General features: G+C 34.9%; 1 pseudogene; it reads right to left on the minus strand.

Moving 5' to 3' along the window:
* Positions 1 to 16,290, minus strand: part of LOC149415941 (lysosomal alpha-mannosidase-like) — an 86,008-nt pseudogene that overhangs the window by 56,817 nt on the left and 12,901 nt on the right.

Below are 16,290 nucleotides of genomic sequence, written 5' to 3' on the forward strand. Positions count from 1 at the left end.
CAAATTGAATGAGAACACACTGAATTATGTTTTTATTAATACCTTGTAAATGACGTCTTAAAAATAAAATTTAATTAAAAAATAAAGTTCCATGAAAAAGCAAAACAATAAAATTGCATCGCCCTCCAAACACTCAGGCAGAAAAAATTTCATCATGCCCGAGCTCACCGTTTGCAATTTTTTGCTGAGAAAATAGAATTACCAGTGACGAAATATACCTTTGAGAATGTGTTCTCTGACTTGTTAGAAATGGAAATGGCAGTTGTTGAGCTTGGCCTAAATATGTATGCCCCAGATGGTCTGAAATCAAAAATAAACAAATGAAATCATCGTTCAACTTGTCATTATTAATATATTCGTATAATAATCCCTCGTTCTCGGTCATTTGATCATACTGTTAATGTTATATTTGAGGACAAGGTTTTAATTTTAACATTTGACGGCAATTTATCGTTTGAATACAATCTTACCTTTGATGATAATGTTAAATTGGACGATAATTTTACATTTTATGCAATTTTACGTTTGATGACAGTTTTACTTTTGATGACAATGTAACATTTGATAATAATGTTAAATGTGTTGACAGTGTTACATTTCATGACAGTGTATTTTAATGAGATAATGCTACATTTGATGACAAAGCTCATTTGACTACAATATTACAATTGACGACAGTTTAACATTTTCCGGCAATGTTACATTTGACATCGTACATTTGACGATAGTGTTAATTTTTACGATAGTGTTACATTTCACTACAATGTAACATTTGTTGACAATGTTACGTTTGATAACATTGTAGCATTTAGTGACAATGCTACATATGGTGACAATGTTATATTTGACGACAATGTTACAATTGCCGACAATCGTAATTGATGACAATGTAACATTTCATTTTCTGTGAAACACAATCGTGGTTTTTAAATATTTATGTAAAGTAGGTAGTTTTTTACCGGGGGTAGTCGGGTGCAGCAAGGTAGTAAAGTAGATCCTGTTTTAGAGCAATCGTAAGGTTCTTCTCGACGATGTATAGTTTACTTACGAAACCGGTGTGTGGATCCACAGACAACCTGAGTTTCTGAAAAACGAATAATCAGTTATTTTTTTGACTCATTACTAGCTGTAGTTCGCACCCCCTTAAATGAAGGTATTTTTTCAGTCGAAAATTCTGCTTGAACGGGTTAGGAAATGTGGATTGTTTTTAAGGTCAGGTGTGCAAAATTTTATCAATCTCGGAATAAAACTGTAGATTTGTATAAAACAATAGCCATAAGCCGGAACGCTTCTTTAAACGCGGTATCCGAAAATTTTGGTTGTTTTAATTTGATGATATATCAGAAGTTTTAATATTAAACAAATTTAATATTTTAGTTGCGTATGTCCATCTGAAATATCAATAATCTGGAAGAGTTTTTCATCTGCTTTGAGAAACAGAAACTTTGATAATTATAATAATGTTTCTTTCTCTGTTTTTAGCTCTCCACTTCTAAGTAAGTCTTTTTTCCCTTATTTTTCTCTATTATGATTGATTTGTTGATGATCATAACTTATTTTCTACGTTTGTTATTTGCCTTTTTACTATGTTACTAACAACTTGGTTTATGATTAGGTTGTCGTAATGAACTTCGTCGTACTGTTTTGTTAATTTCCCCATCATGGGGGCGGATAGACCCTGTTCCTGCATCCAGTCAGGCGACAGTAATCGGTGCGGCCATCCCACGAACCACGGTTACCTCCCTCGGCATCATAAGCGAGTCGGGGGAATGTTTGCTCTAGCCTGGTCCTCTTCCGTCCTGCCTCCGTTGATCTGAGGCTCACTTCATTCCATTTTGGGAGTATCTCCCCCCTATAAACATTTCTTCGAAGGTACTCTCGGGAAACCAGCTAAAAGACGCTGGTGCTTGCGCTCGTTGTGGCCAGGCCGCTTGCCACGCTCATTCTTGCCGGGACTACCTCGTGATAGTGGGGTAAACTGCCTTCGATACTCGGCTTGTGTATTTTTTTATGTTTTTATCGTACTTACACCTGTAAATATTGTTGTCTTTCTTTATTACTTTACTTTAGATGCCAAACCATCAGGCGAACACATTTCTTGACGTGTCCTTATTTTGAGTTACTATTAATGAAAGTATGCATACATTATTTCGTACTAACAATCATGCACGCAGAGACATTGGAGGGTATAGAATCGTTTAAAAAAAATCTAGCTTCTTTTACAAAAAAAATCTGAGAGTCCTGACGTGTGCGGCTAAGGAGGTTAAATAATCAGTTTCCTCACACAGAAATTGGGAAAGGATGGGTCCCCTCCAATGTTTTGAAAAACCGTTTTCATTTCGGAATATCTTCAAAAATAGCGCATCTTTTGGAAATTGAATGTCACATGGGAATATTTGATGGCGTAATATTATTTTGTCTAGGTCCAAAGGGTTAACCCGGTTAACCGTTTGATCTGCTGAGCTGAACCAGGAAAATAACGAACAGCCTCAAATGGCGCGAAACGCCACTTCTTTTCCCTAATTTGTGGCTCGGCTCGCGTTCCATTTAAGGATAAGAAATTGTCGTTAACCTTAAAATACCGACTTTAGGGGCGATTCCGGTTCCATTTAAGGATATGGAATTGTCATCAACCTTAAAATTACCGACTTTAGGGGCGATTCCGGTTCCATTTAAGGATATGGAATTGTCATTAACCTTAAAATTACCGACTTTAGGGGCGATTCCGGTTCTATTTAAGGATAAGGATTTCTCCTTCACCTGGAAATTACCTACTTTAGGGACTCGCCAGTTTCTACTAACAACAAAAATAATGACTTAGGGGCGATTCCGGCTCTACATAAGGATAAAGAAGTGTCCACAACTTTTCATTGTCATCCGAGAGAACTGGTCAGAGTTAGTGAAAAAAGACGTTTATTTTAAGGTTAAAGACAATTCCTTATCTTCATGTGGAACCGGAATCGCATCTATTTAACGAAAAAGTAGATTAATTTAAGGTTAAAGACAATTCCTTATCTTCAAGTGGAACCGGAATTGCATCTATTTAACGAAAAAGTAGTTTATTTTAAGGTTACGGACAATTCCTTATCTTTTTAAAATCCCAACTTACACTTATATAAGAAAATTTAACCAATACACATAAATACATATACCATTTAAACATAACCACGTTAACACCTCAGCACAGGTTCTCCCAGTGAGGTGTTCACGAAACATATAACATTATCCACCACAAACCTACCTCACACCCAGCATAAAACACCGTATTAACAACAGTTCTAAATTTATGTATTATATACAAATGTAAATATTTGGTAGACACTGTAATGTATGTATAGAAATAAATAAATATATGTGGAACCGGAATCACTCATCAAATCTAAATTTTCCAGACCTCACTTATTTCAGCCCAAAACGGGAATGCCGTCATCCCACTGTCTCCATTCAGATTTATAAAAAAACTCACGGTTTCCCAAAGGGGAATGAGATTTGATATTAAAAAATTGAAAACACTCACATCATTTCCAATGGAATTACCCAGCATACCCTGGTCTCCCATGAATTCATTATCAGGTTCCAGCTCGCCCTGGTTTCCTGCTGAGGAGTTTACATAGAAGGATCTGTACCCTAAAGCTGGCAGATCTTCAACTAGGAACACCAGCTCTTCAGTGGCGTTAGAGTGTCGAATCAGTTGGTTAATGGCATTGGGAGATATTTTCACAGTCTGGGTTTGTATTTGGTTTTCTGTAATACAAATATGAATGTAATTAGATTATTTATTACAAAAGTCCGGAGACAAGCAATGTCAATAAGGAACTGCAGTGTTAAATATTGATCAACAAGTGTTGTTTGTGAATATATGTAAGTTTTATCTTCTTTATTTATTTATTTATATATACGCCTAAAAAGGTTTTTACATAGAAGTGATACATGATGCAGTGTACATAGGAGAATATCTGTATTATACAGGAGATACTGACAGTAAATAGATGTAATCCATTTTAAGGTACAAAATACACAATTGTAAAATTGTGATTACAAGTATAATGAGAAAATATTACGAATTAATTAAAGAAAAACTAAATATGAAGCAACATTAGTAAAACGTAAGAGTAACATAAAGTAAAAAAGAAATTACAACAACACTACATACAAGACCAAACATTAAAACTAATTTACCAAAAACAGAACAAATAAAGTATCTAGGAATCGTAATTGACCATAATCTTAGATGGACACATCACAACAAACAAATCACAAATAGACTCCTCAGAACAATACACATTTTCCTTAATATAAGAAACATAATATAAAATAAAACAATTGAAAACAATATATTATGCACTATGCCAATCAATAATAGAATATGGAATAATTGCTTGGGGAGGAGCAAAAAACGCAGCTACCGCTCAAATAGAAATCGCACAGAAAACGATATTAAAGGTAATACTCAAAAAACATAAACTAACCGACACAAACCAAATATTTAAAAGCTGTGACACACTTGATATACGCCAATTATATGTAAAAACACTACTAAACTACATTTTCGACCAAAAAAACAAACCCCAACAAACACAAAATATCACTAACAGACCGGTCAGAAAAGCGTATAAAAAAAACATAAAAACTCCGACGGTAAACACTAACTTTGGACAAAGTCACCATAAATACCACGCTGTTAAAGCATTCAACAGTCTTCCACTTGAAATAAAAATTGAGGAAAATAAAAATAAATTTAAACACAAAATAAAAAAATGGATTAAAGAACAAAAAAGACAATATTTCCAAAATTCTATAACATAAAAGAATAAAACATATACACGCAACACAAAAAAATATGTATAAAACACGCAACACGCACAAACACATAAGTCATTATAAATGCCGATTTCCATTCTCTTTTATTATTTTTCTTTTAGTGTGATATTTAGATTTTTATTTCTAATCTTTATTTTTAGTTTAAATTTATCTTTATTTTAATGTTTTTTTTTGTTTAAATGTATAAATTCTTATATTATAAAATGGGGGCCTCAGCACGGGTAAACAACCCAGTGAGGCCAACATTACTGAATTAAAATATGAAATACTGTAAAATAATGTATGAATAATAAAAAAATAAAAATAAATGCTTCTCTAATTTGTAGGATTCGACAAAGTGTTGGTATAGATTATGCTTAATTCTATAAATGGAGTCAATAAATAAATCAATAGCACGATCAGGTACAGTGTACGTACAGGTTCAGTGGTACCAACCAAAGCATGTATTTAAATGACATGGATTTTTATTCATTTTTAAATAACGATTTATAAATTCTGCGTATAATATCATAAGATATTATAGAAGGAGTTCCGCACAAGCTTCTAAGTACGTAAATTTTAAGCTCAGAATTCCTATTGATTACATAATTATGTCAGTTTGATGAATCGATTGCATCTAATAACACTGTCTGACAGGAGAATTATTTCAGACCTGGTTGTGTTACACAGAGTCATTAACAACTTAATTGATAGTCCTGCCATCGTTGCCACTATTAAATTCCATGTGCCGACTAGGAATGCAAGACAAAATATAACATTCTTCTGTAATACATACACGACCAACTATCAGACACACTCACTAACCAATATGATGCATGTCTGGGCAACAAGATAGGGGTACTATTGATTTATTTATTTACTCCATTTATAGAATTAATCGTAATCTATACCGGCACTTTCTTGAATCCTACAAATTAGAGTAGCGTTGGTACTGTAGTATTTTTCTTATATTGTAGCAGTCCACTTTTGCCCTGCCACTAATTATCAAACATCTGACAAGACCTCTGAGTTATCTATGTAACGTGTGCTCTATGGGCCGTTCTAGAAGGGAGCTCGGGTCATAATTTCGAGAAGCGTGGACCGTCAGTACCAATCGGGCAGCCAGCCGGGGTCGACGTGATTTCAGAGAAGATACGAGCGAGCGCTCCAGTCGACAGACTTCAGCTAGATAAATTAATTCGCTGTTCATCGGGTTGTACCTCTTCAAAATTTTACAACCCTTTCCTAAGTGTTGTTTGGCGCCCTACTCTCGTTTAACAGGTTAGATATTTAATGTCTTTACAGAATGTCACACTTAAACTTTTGCTACCATTATAAATTCCATCCGTGCGTTCAATACTTCGTATTGTCGTTCACCCCTGAGTTTAAATCTAATTTTGTTGTAAGAAGAGATCTCTTGCTCTATGCGATATTGAAATTCTTTTCTGTTTTATTTCATAATCGTTGCAATCCCGATTTTAGTTTTACCATACATGTTAAAACTGCTGGTGGAGATTGTACATGTGGGGTTTTGTATGACGCAGGCGTTATTTTTATTATTATCTAATAAAACCTGTTTCAATGACCCCAAACGTGGTTTAACTAAATTATTCTTAACTCTTACAGTGGCGGCCGAACGCGGTTCTAGTTGTTACAATATTTAGTATTGTTGTAGTTTCTATATTATTTTACGTTACTGTTACATGTTTTACAAATATTGTTTAAAATTCAGTTTATCAGTTTACTTTTATATCATGTTTTTTTGTATAATTTACGATAGCTCACTAGGTATATTCTGTTCTTAAAATCCATGTAAAAGCCTGGCTGGGCGTAAAACCAAATTAAATAATAGGGTATTTTCGAATTCTTTTTTAAATATTTTTTGTTTATTATGTTATCTTTTGACTGGTTTATGAATATTAGAAGCTGCTTACCGGCAGTATCCCAGACTAAATATTCTCCGCCTGTAATTGGAACTCTGACGGTATGGTTGATGGCATGGCCAAGTGGATTATACACTGTCACCTGTAAAAATGTAATGCAATACTATTATTATTTGTATGCAAAGGACAAGAGTGGACGACTGAGGACAAATAAGGACACAAATGTGTAAAGGAGGACAATATGAAACGGGAGAGAACACAGAAAGGCAAAGAAGTAATGAAGTCACAAGGACTGAAGGACTCTGTGGGATAGGAGAAAGAAAAAAAATGGGCGATGGAAGACAAAGGTGAGAATAGGATACACTAGGGCATCAAAGAACGGATGATAACGAAAGACCTTAATGGAGGAAAACAGAAGTGTAAAATAGAAAAGGGAAGGACAGAAGGGCAAATGAAGAATTACGAGGATGCAGTAGGAAAATTGCAATGCAAATAAGGACAATGGAAGATAAATGAGGGCAAAGGAGGACCGTAGAAGATACACATGGGAGCAACAGGAAGACAAAATTGAACAAAGAAGAAAAATGAGGTCAAATAATGATAAAAGAATGCAAAAGAGGAAAAAAGAGAGCAAATGAAGACACAAACGGGCGTAATAGGACATTAAAGGATACAGGAAGACAAAGGAGTTACTCACCACAAAGTTTTTAGACTGCTCAGATACCGAACACTGAGAGATATTTAGTTCGTACTTAGTCAGAGACAGACTGGGCACATCATTGGACATCATAGGCGTGTCGTATTGTTTCTCGGAGGAGCCCGAAGACATCAGCTTGCTGGAAGAAGTGCGGTAGTGATCGCATGAGTGAAGATCAATAATGAAATGTCATTAAGAGTTTGTGAAATATGATGAAATAAATATGGACAGCGAACCCTAGAATATAACGTGCCCAAAATTTTCAACATGTGGCCAAGTAACAAATTCAGATATATGCTTAAAACATGGCTCATAAGTAGAAATACTTTATACTAATCATCACTATTAATCAATACTTGTTATTTACATCCTATATAGATCCTAATGACAAACTGCTTGGTTTTAGTTAAGTGGGAAAATTTTTAAATAAAAAAGTTATAAACTGTCAAATTACAGTTAATTCAAATGTGAGGTAATGTTTAATTATTAAATTTGACAGTAAAAATGGTAATTCTTTGTTATAGCTGCATTTTTTATTGCATTAACCTCTAGGGTGCCAAGAAATCCATCGTGGATTTCTGAAGTTTGTACCCGTCGTGTGACAACGAATCCACCGAAGATTTGCTAGTACTTCACTGCACTTGTCTAGGTTTAACGGTATTTTTTAACCTTTAAAAAAGCTCCTGCATACTAAAATACATTTTATTGTAATTTTTTTACGAGAGGCAAACATATATTTTTACAAGACAAGGTTTTTATTCAAAGCACAAAGGACAACAAATTATTATAGGCAATAATTATTGGAACGAAACAAAAATATAAGTTGAAAAAATCTTCCGACAAAAAATCAATGCCGCCGACAGGAATTGAAAACGCACCTTCTGATTGCCAGTCAGGTGCACGGAACCACATTCTTAACGGCCAAATAATTCAATAAACACTAGAATTTCATTCAACAACTATTGCTTGTTGATTTTTTTTACACCTTTATTAAGGTGAAGCTTAATGCCAAATCACTATTTTGATTAATGTTTATAACGAATTGGTGTACATTATGAAAACCAAAAAATATGCTTTAGTTAAATTGAAGGTTTTCCTATCGCTTCGCTTGAGTAGAATACAAATAAAAAAATAAATCATTCAATAAAAAATATAAATGCTACTACTACTATGAAAAAATATTTTTTCAATAGAAATGTATGAACGCATAAAGGAAACTACTTTTAAAAAATACAATTTTATAGCTAAGATTATCTGTGACAGTTTCACTTGATTAACTTTTTGGCTTTCATATAAAATTATTTATAAAATAAGTAAAAACCAGTTTTTTGCTTGAAATCGAACGTTTCTTGACTCAGTTTGTCAAGCGATTTTAATGCCTATTACCTAAGTAATACGGTATACCAAGAATATACACATTTTTGCTTGTAGCTTCCTCTTAAATAACAGAACAAAACGTGTTTTTATAATTTAATTTTTTTTCATTGCGATTTTTTTCTATCCTGAGAATTTTATGTAATTGCTGTTTTGGCTTCACAAATACATAAATATTATCTTCGAAAATAACATTTTTGTAGGAACTTAAAAACTGTGTTCAAGCTAAATATGTTATAAATCGGTAGCAATTCTGTAATGCGTGAATTGAATGGGAACCTTTCAACTGTCGAACGAAAATAAAATTGCACTGAGTGACCATTTGTTGACTTTTTCCCACGTGAATTGTTATAAAACAACTGTTCCCAGTTGTGTGTCGTTTATTTATGGTCCAGTTTCTTACTTTAAGGCCTCACGAGTGCTGTTCATACACTTGTGGATGGCCAGGTCCAGTATCCTGGCATAGTCGTAGGCAACATGCTGCTTCTCTGTTCCTGTGACTGCATCATGATGTTGCATAATACCTGCGGTTCAAAGGTGGTTTGAAAGGGTGTGAAAATATTTAATAAAACACAAAAATTGTACAATTGGACGTGTAATAGAATGTCAGAATGGCATAAAATACTGGCTGTAGTTCCAGAGGGAATACGTCTAATTGGCAGCACCAGAAACATTTAGGAAAATGGCTTAGACAATAATGCCAGAGTACCAACTACAGTACAAATTACTGGCAACCGTTCAAAAGGGAAGACGTTCAGTGAGCCGCCCAAACTAAAGCTGGGCAAAACAACGCCATAGGCTGTGTGATGAGAGGCTGGGTCTACTTTGGACACAGAACATTGAATTCGTCCCAATATACCCCGTGCCACGGACCATTACCGCGTATTCAAACCTTTTACAGCGTTGTCGAGTATTCCCCAAGGGTCACAGGGTACTTTGTTGTTATTCATACATATAGACGACATCAAATTCTGTTTGAAGTGGGGCACTAAGACAGATGTCTTCCATTTGCGGATGATCTCAAACTTCTGTTGGAAATAACCTCGGACCAAGACTGCTTTTATTTAATATAATAAAGAGACTGCTATCATGACATGTTTGGTAAACGTACAAACGACTGCACAAAACACATAATAAAACCGTTAATGTTGTTGGCTTTTTTGGCATCAGTCCAGCAATGAGCATAGCAAGTTTGCTGTAGAAGAAGATTATAAATGAGTAAAGTGTGTGATTTCTTACCTAGAGCCGATCTCAAAGCTTCTAGGCCGGCATTTTCGGCTGAGTTGGTCAATGCGTTGAGCTGCTTGCAAACCTAGAATTCAAGATAAATTTATTTAAAAGAGGTAGAATCTAACCTACCAAAACATAACCCAATTAACGACCTCTGTGATCGAGGGGTATGGCTTCTGACCATGAATCCGGGTGTTGCGATTTAAATCCGGCGTGTTAATTTGTTTAGTTTTACAATAATTTAATTTGATTGGTATTTTATATTTGCGGCAGGTTCCAGAGTGGAAGATACTTTCAGTATCACCCTGGTGAAAGACCAACCTTCAGGATTAAAACAAAGCTTTAAATGGCTTTAGACATGTTGGGTGACTAAATCTAAATATCCAGGTACATCCATACCTTTTCCTTCTTCAAACCCCTCCCTATACACTCAAGCCTCATAACATACCCAATTGGGGTTGCCATAGTCTTACTGGCTTCATACGGTTGAAAGGAAAAGTTCATCAAGGGCGGGTAGGGATTTGTGGATCCGTGTGTCCAGGAGTGACGTATGGATTGGGATCCAGCCCGCCACGCAACTGGTGGGCAGATGCTACCGACACCAAGACTGTGGCTTATTTATTTTGTTTTGTTCAAGGTTCTTGGCTTCAAATTTTCCTATTAATTCTTATACTATTTACTTAGCTGATATTTATCTGGTGTACATATTCACCTGACACACTGCATTATGGAATCTAGCTTCTTTTCATTCTAGGTTTTAGACATGTAAACTGTAACCTCCCCCTTCAAGGGGTTGCAAGATCCCTGACCCTGCACCACCTGCGGTTACTTTAATAAAATATCCTGTTCTGTTTTATTTATTCCGCATATGTGCTGTATATTACAAAATTAATATTTTCCGTTAATTATCATTAATTATGCCATAACTTTATTTATTTAACCTTCATTGCTCACGCATGTATAAATACTCTATCTTTAATATCGCGGTTCTAATTCCTGCTGTGCAGAAACACTCGGAAAAACACCCCTCATACCTTTGATCTACCTAAGAACTTTCTTTCATTCCTATTCGTAAAAAAGACCTTCCACACTTAGAATCTCCAAATGGGCCTGTTGTCTCTCCTCAAATAATCTTAAACTAAAATAATAATAACCAAAAACCTGTAGAATATTATTTCCCCTTCTCTCAAAATACTTGAGCGTGGGTCTAGAAGTGAAGTAGCCAGTCCAGTAGGAATATTTATCAGAGGCATAAGGGAAGAAGTCATCTTCCTTGGTGGGTAGAGTGACGTTAGCATCCTGAACCGCCTTGATGTAGCAGGAAGGGGTGGAATAGAACAAATTCATCTGAGGGTACTTGGCGTTCGAGTATCTGAAAAGAAAATTTGAAAAATCATCAATATGTATGTTTTTTATGTTAATTAAATAACTAACCATCATAACTTTTATCCGCAGGGGTAGGCAGATAACACTGACTGCCCCACAACTCAGCACACACTCTTTGCTTAATTCACATTCATTTTGTTGTCTTTATGAATGATATTTCATTTAAAAATTATATTGATTCTGTGATATCCTTGATATTAATGTATGAGCTCATCCATAGATATCAATAATATATCATAACATCTCATCTCACACACCACACACGGACAAAGACACTTTCAATACTACGCAACCAAACTTTTTAACAGTATGCCCATTACTTTGAAACAATTAATGACTACAAATACATCTACAAACTTTGTCAAAAAACATATCGTAGCCTGGATAAAAAATCAAGATTTTCACTTTATTCAAAAGATTATAATTCCAAACCAAACATAACCAAAATATGATAAGTAAAATTAAATATTGTACAATTGTACACGTTCTTCAAGAATTATCCAAAAATACATACACTCACATATAAATGTGTGTTTTCATGTTTAAATATATGTCTGTGAAAAAAAAAAAAAAAACTTTCTACTACAACACATAAATACCTGTCACACTTAATCACAAACACGTTAACACCTCAGCACAGGTTCACCTAGTGAGGTGTTCACGTAACATACAATATCACCCACACACAGTTTTACCTATATCAACCTATGATCTTTATTTTTTATACCTTTTTTCTGTACTTTTTTCTCTCTACTACAATATAAACCACTTTAATCATTTGTAAAATGTGTATTCAAGAATAGACATAAATAAATAAATAGATGGCACTCGATTATTCTATTAGGTTAACCTTTATATGACGTTAGCTGTCGAGTATCGTAGAGACCGAGGGGATAGTAAATAAGGTGTCAACCTCAAGGTTGGGGTCCATATCTTAAAAAGACCCTCCACACAGCTTCCCCAAAGATAACACAGACCGTGAGGGAATTTATTTATTTCAGGGCGTCATGTGTGGAGCTAACGAAAAAAAAAATACTGAACAATTTTATTTTAAATAAATGAGATCTTACTTGATCAGTTTATCCAGGTTTTTGAACCACATGTCAGCGTTCTGGTAGTTGAAGTCATTCCCCATGGTAACTATCACATTGTTGGTGGCGTAGACTTTCTGTTGATTCTCGATGAAAATCCAAAATTTGTCTACCTTTATGGATAATACAAGTAAATTAATATTTTTATATAATTTGAACGTGGAAACTAAACGTGGCCCAAGGGTTGTGGCGCCAAGTGCAGTGTATATTTTAAAATAGATCATTGCCCGTTGCTGGTTAGTGCACTTGCGTCATCGTGCGAGGTGTGGTTGTAAGGGGCAACCGAAAGGGTTACATGAGTTTTTTGTACGTCGTCGTGTAGACCTTTTGGTGTTCCAAAAAGAAAGCTGGGTATGAATAATTATACTCAGTGACGAACGAAATACGTTTTCACGCTGAAAGGTAACTGTTGTGTAAAGGATATCAACTACGCTTCAATACAATAATACATTATTGTTCTAACAATAATAATATTCAAAACATTGTGAATTAGAAAAGTCAAGGAAAAATTGAATAATGTGAACTATGACGAAATACATGAAATGCGTCGAAATTGAGTTAAATGTCACAAAAATATGCCTAGTTAGAAAGTGGTTATGTCCACACAACTCCCGCACAACGCAATAAGCTGCTCCTTAGTATCAAATAAATAATTTAGCCGTCAAAAGGTCAAATAAAGTGTATGTAATCAATTGTGACTATAATAGTATATTCAGACCTTCCGATTAATGTTCCAGTATTAATTAACTTACTTGCTAGTTGATAGCGGCTCAGTGCGTTCTGGACGGATCCACTTACATAGTAAAAGTGTTTCGAATATGTAAAATATGTCGAATATGTAAAAGTTTGTTAAAAACATTGTCCAATATGTCAAATATACAGGGTGTATCGGCACGTACCCGACAAACTTTAACCAGCTATTCCTTAGCACATTTGGAGTAAAAAATGTTATGGGCACTTTGCTGTACGGTAAAATTTTTTTAAATAAAAAATTTACTATTCATATTTTCACCACATGTCACCACTGTTTTATCCTTTGTCAATGTTTGAAAACCACCTGGCAATATTTTATTCGAGTTTCGTTGAAAAATATACGTACGTACCTACATAAGCGGGCTTTTACGATCACAACGAAATGGCATGGCACCATTCGTCACATTTTTAGCTATCATTATTTTTTTTTTATAGTGAATACCTCACAAGAGTCCCAACTGCTCCCGTCTGGAGCCAGTGAGACTATGGCATCCCCGATTGGGGGATGTTGTGAGGCTGAAGGTAAGTGGGGAAGGGAAAGAGGAAGATGGGGAAGTACCTGGCTATTCAGATCTAGTCACTAAACACGGCTAAAGCCATTTGGAGCAACGTTTCAATTCTGAATGGTGGTCTTACACCAGGGCGATACTGGTAGTATCTTCCACTCTGGAACGTGCCGCAAATATACTATATATTATTTTAATTAATTAATTGTGAAATAACACAAATCAATCAAAATCAATCAAATAAAATTTATTTGCGCACGCCGGGTTCGAACCCGCGACCTTCGGAATGGCAGTCCAATGCGTTACCACTGGACTATGCCGGCCGTCGAAACTATTCATATTTAGTGTGTATGAAAGAGCGAACACGCTTTTTGACACACTTGCTAATAACAGCTGTTGAACACGAGAAACAATGCCAATGACAGTGACGGAGTGTGGATTTCTTTATCATTTTTTGTTTTTAATTGAAAAAAAATGTTACCGGACAGCAAAGTGTCCATAACATTTTTTACTCCAAATGTGCTAAGGAAAAGCTGGTTAAAGTTTGTCGGGTACGTGCCGATACACCCTGTATAATGTACCTTGGATTGTACGTTATTGTCCGGACTGTCGACATCGTCGATAAAGGGATCGTCATTGCAGAGGATATCAAAGCAGAAGCAGGAGGGGGGTGAGTAGTGGTTAAACAGGACCCCGTTGAACAGGTCCGAACTCGCTCCTGGGGAGAGTGGCAAAAATATTGTAGGGTGAAAAATTATTGTGATCATCTGCGTCAAAAATATCAAAAAAGAATGTATAATCAAATATTTTAAAAACATAAAATTAGTTCGTAAATATCAAATTTATATAAAATGGTTTACGTAAAAAATATCAAAATCTAAGTAAAAAAATCGAATATATAGAAATGGTGTACGTCAAATAATATATCGAAATCTAAGTAAAAACATCGAATATATAGAAATTTTTTACGTAATAAATAACAAAATCAGTGTAGAAACATCAAATAGGTATATAGAAATATCAAAATCTAAGTAAAACATCAAATATTTAGAAATGGTTCAAGTCAAAAATATCATAATCTAAGTAAAAACATCAAATACGTCAAAAATATCAAAATCTAATTAAAAACATCAAATACGTCAAAAATATCAAAATCTAATTAAAAACATCAAATACGTCAAAAATATCAAAATCTAATTAAAAACATCAAATACGTCAAAAATATCAAAATTTTAGTAAAAACATCAAATAGTCAATAATATAAAAATCTAAGAAAAACATCAAATACTTCAAAAATTCCAAGCGACGCTTTCTTTTGTGACAAATGTCAACTGTACCTATACTATATATTTTAATATTTCAAATACATCAAATATATGTTGAAACTTCTACATTTAAAATATATCAAAACATCAAATATGTAATAAATATAAATATAATAACATCAATTATAAAAATAAAAAAACATTTTAAAAAAAGTCAACAACGTCATACATGTCAAAAACATTTTTTTTCAAATTGAAAAAATAATAATACGCCAAAAATATGTTAAATATAAAAAAACGTATATGTAAAAAAAATACCCAGATCATCGCTGCCTCTCCATATCATCTCCATCTGCTTGTTATTCATGCGGACCTGCTTGTCTTGGAAGTCAATTCTGTTGAGTAACATGCCATCGTAGCCCATGGCCTTGTAAAGGTTGGCCATTTCGCGCGAGTGCCCGAACGGGTCGATCTGCCAACCAGCTCGCGGCCTGCCGCACGAGCCGAAGGTATCATTCAATTAGCTGCAAAAGATCGTTAGCAAATCAATTGGGATTAGACTTTTTTGTAAAAATTAAAACTAGATTAACTTTGGCGATGCAATGTAAAACGATAAACGAGTTTGCTCGGTTTCACGTTCTTGTGTTCTTTGCATCTGGACAAAACAAATTAATAACATTCATTGGGCAAGAGAAACCCATGAACAAATACTGGACGACAGCTTCGTAAATATGCAATTGCCCATTGCTCTATGAGAAAGGCTTACCTCAGTCCCCAAGTGAACTGGTCCACGATACTCTGGTAGTGCGTGGTGGCCTCGTCGTTCATAGACCAGGCTCCTCCGGTGAATTCCAGTCGTCCTTCTTCCACCAGAAGATGGACATCAGCTTGCATTTTGTCACTCTGTTCCTGCCACCAGCGGAAAAAGAAAGCTGATTCCACATATATGAACCTGAAACACATCAATTTTTGATATAGTTTGATGACCTCCGTTATTCGCATAGTCACTAGCAATTTGGAAGGCTAGTAAAAAAACATCTCTGCCATAAGTGGCAAGTTACAGCTGCTGACTAAGCAAAGGTACCCGGGTCCATGCACCTTTTAACACTAAAAAGGGAGTTCATTCGTTCGTGAGGTCATAAGTAATTTATTCCGACGTCGTTAAAGCATTTGACAAAGTAAACCATATAATTCTTCTAAGTTCAATGTTCTTTGTTATTCGAAATGTCACTGGCATTTTGGGAGGCGGGTTTTGTTCCATCCAACACGGCTTACGAATTATAGCTTCAGATGCACGTGAATGTC

This window comes from Hesperophylax consimilis, chromosome 17 (assembly GCF_061612785.1).
Source record: "Hesperophylax consimilis isolate HC1 chromosome 17, BYU_Hcon_1.0, whole genome shotgun sequence".
Lineage (NCBI taxonomy): Eukaryota > Metazoa > Arthropoda > Insecta > Trichoptera > Limnephilidae > Hesperophylax > Hesperophylax consimilis.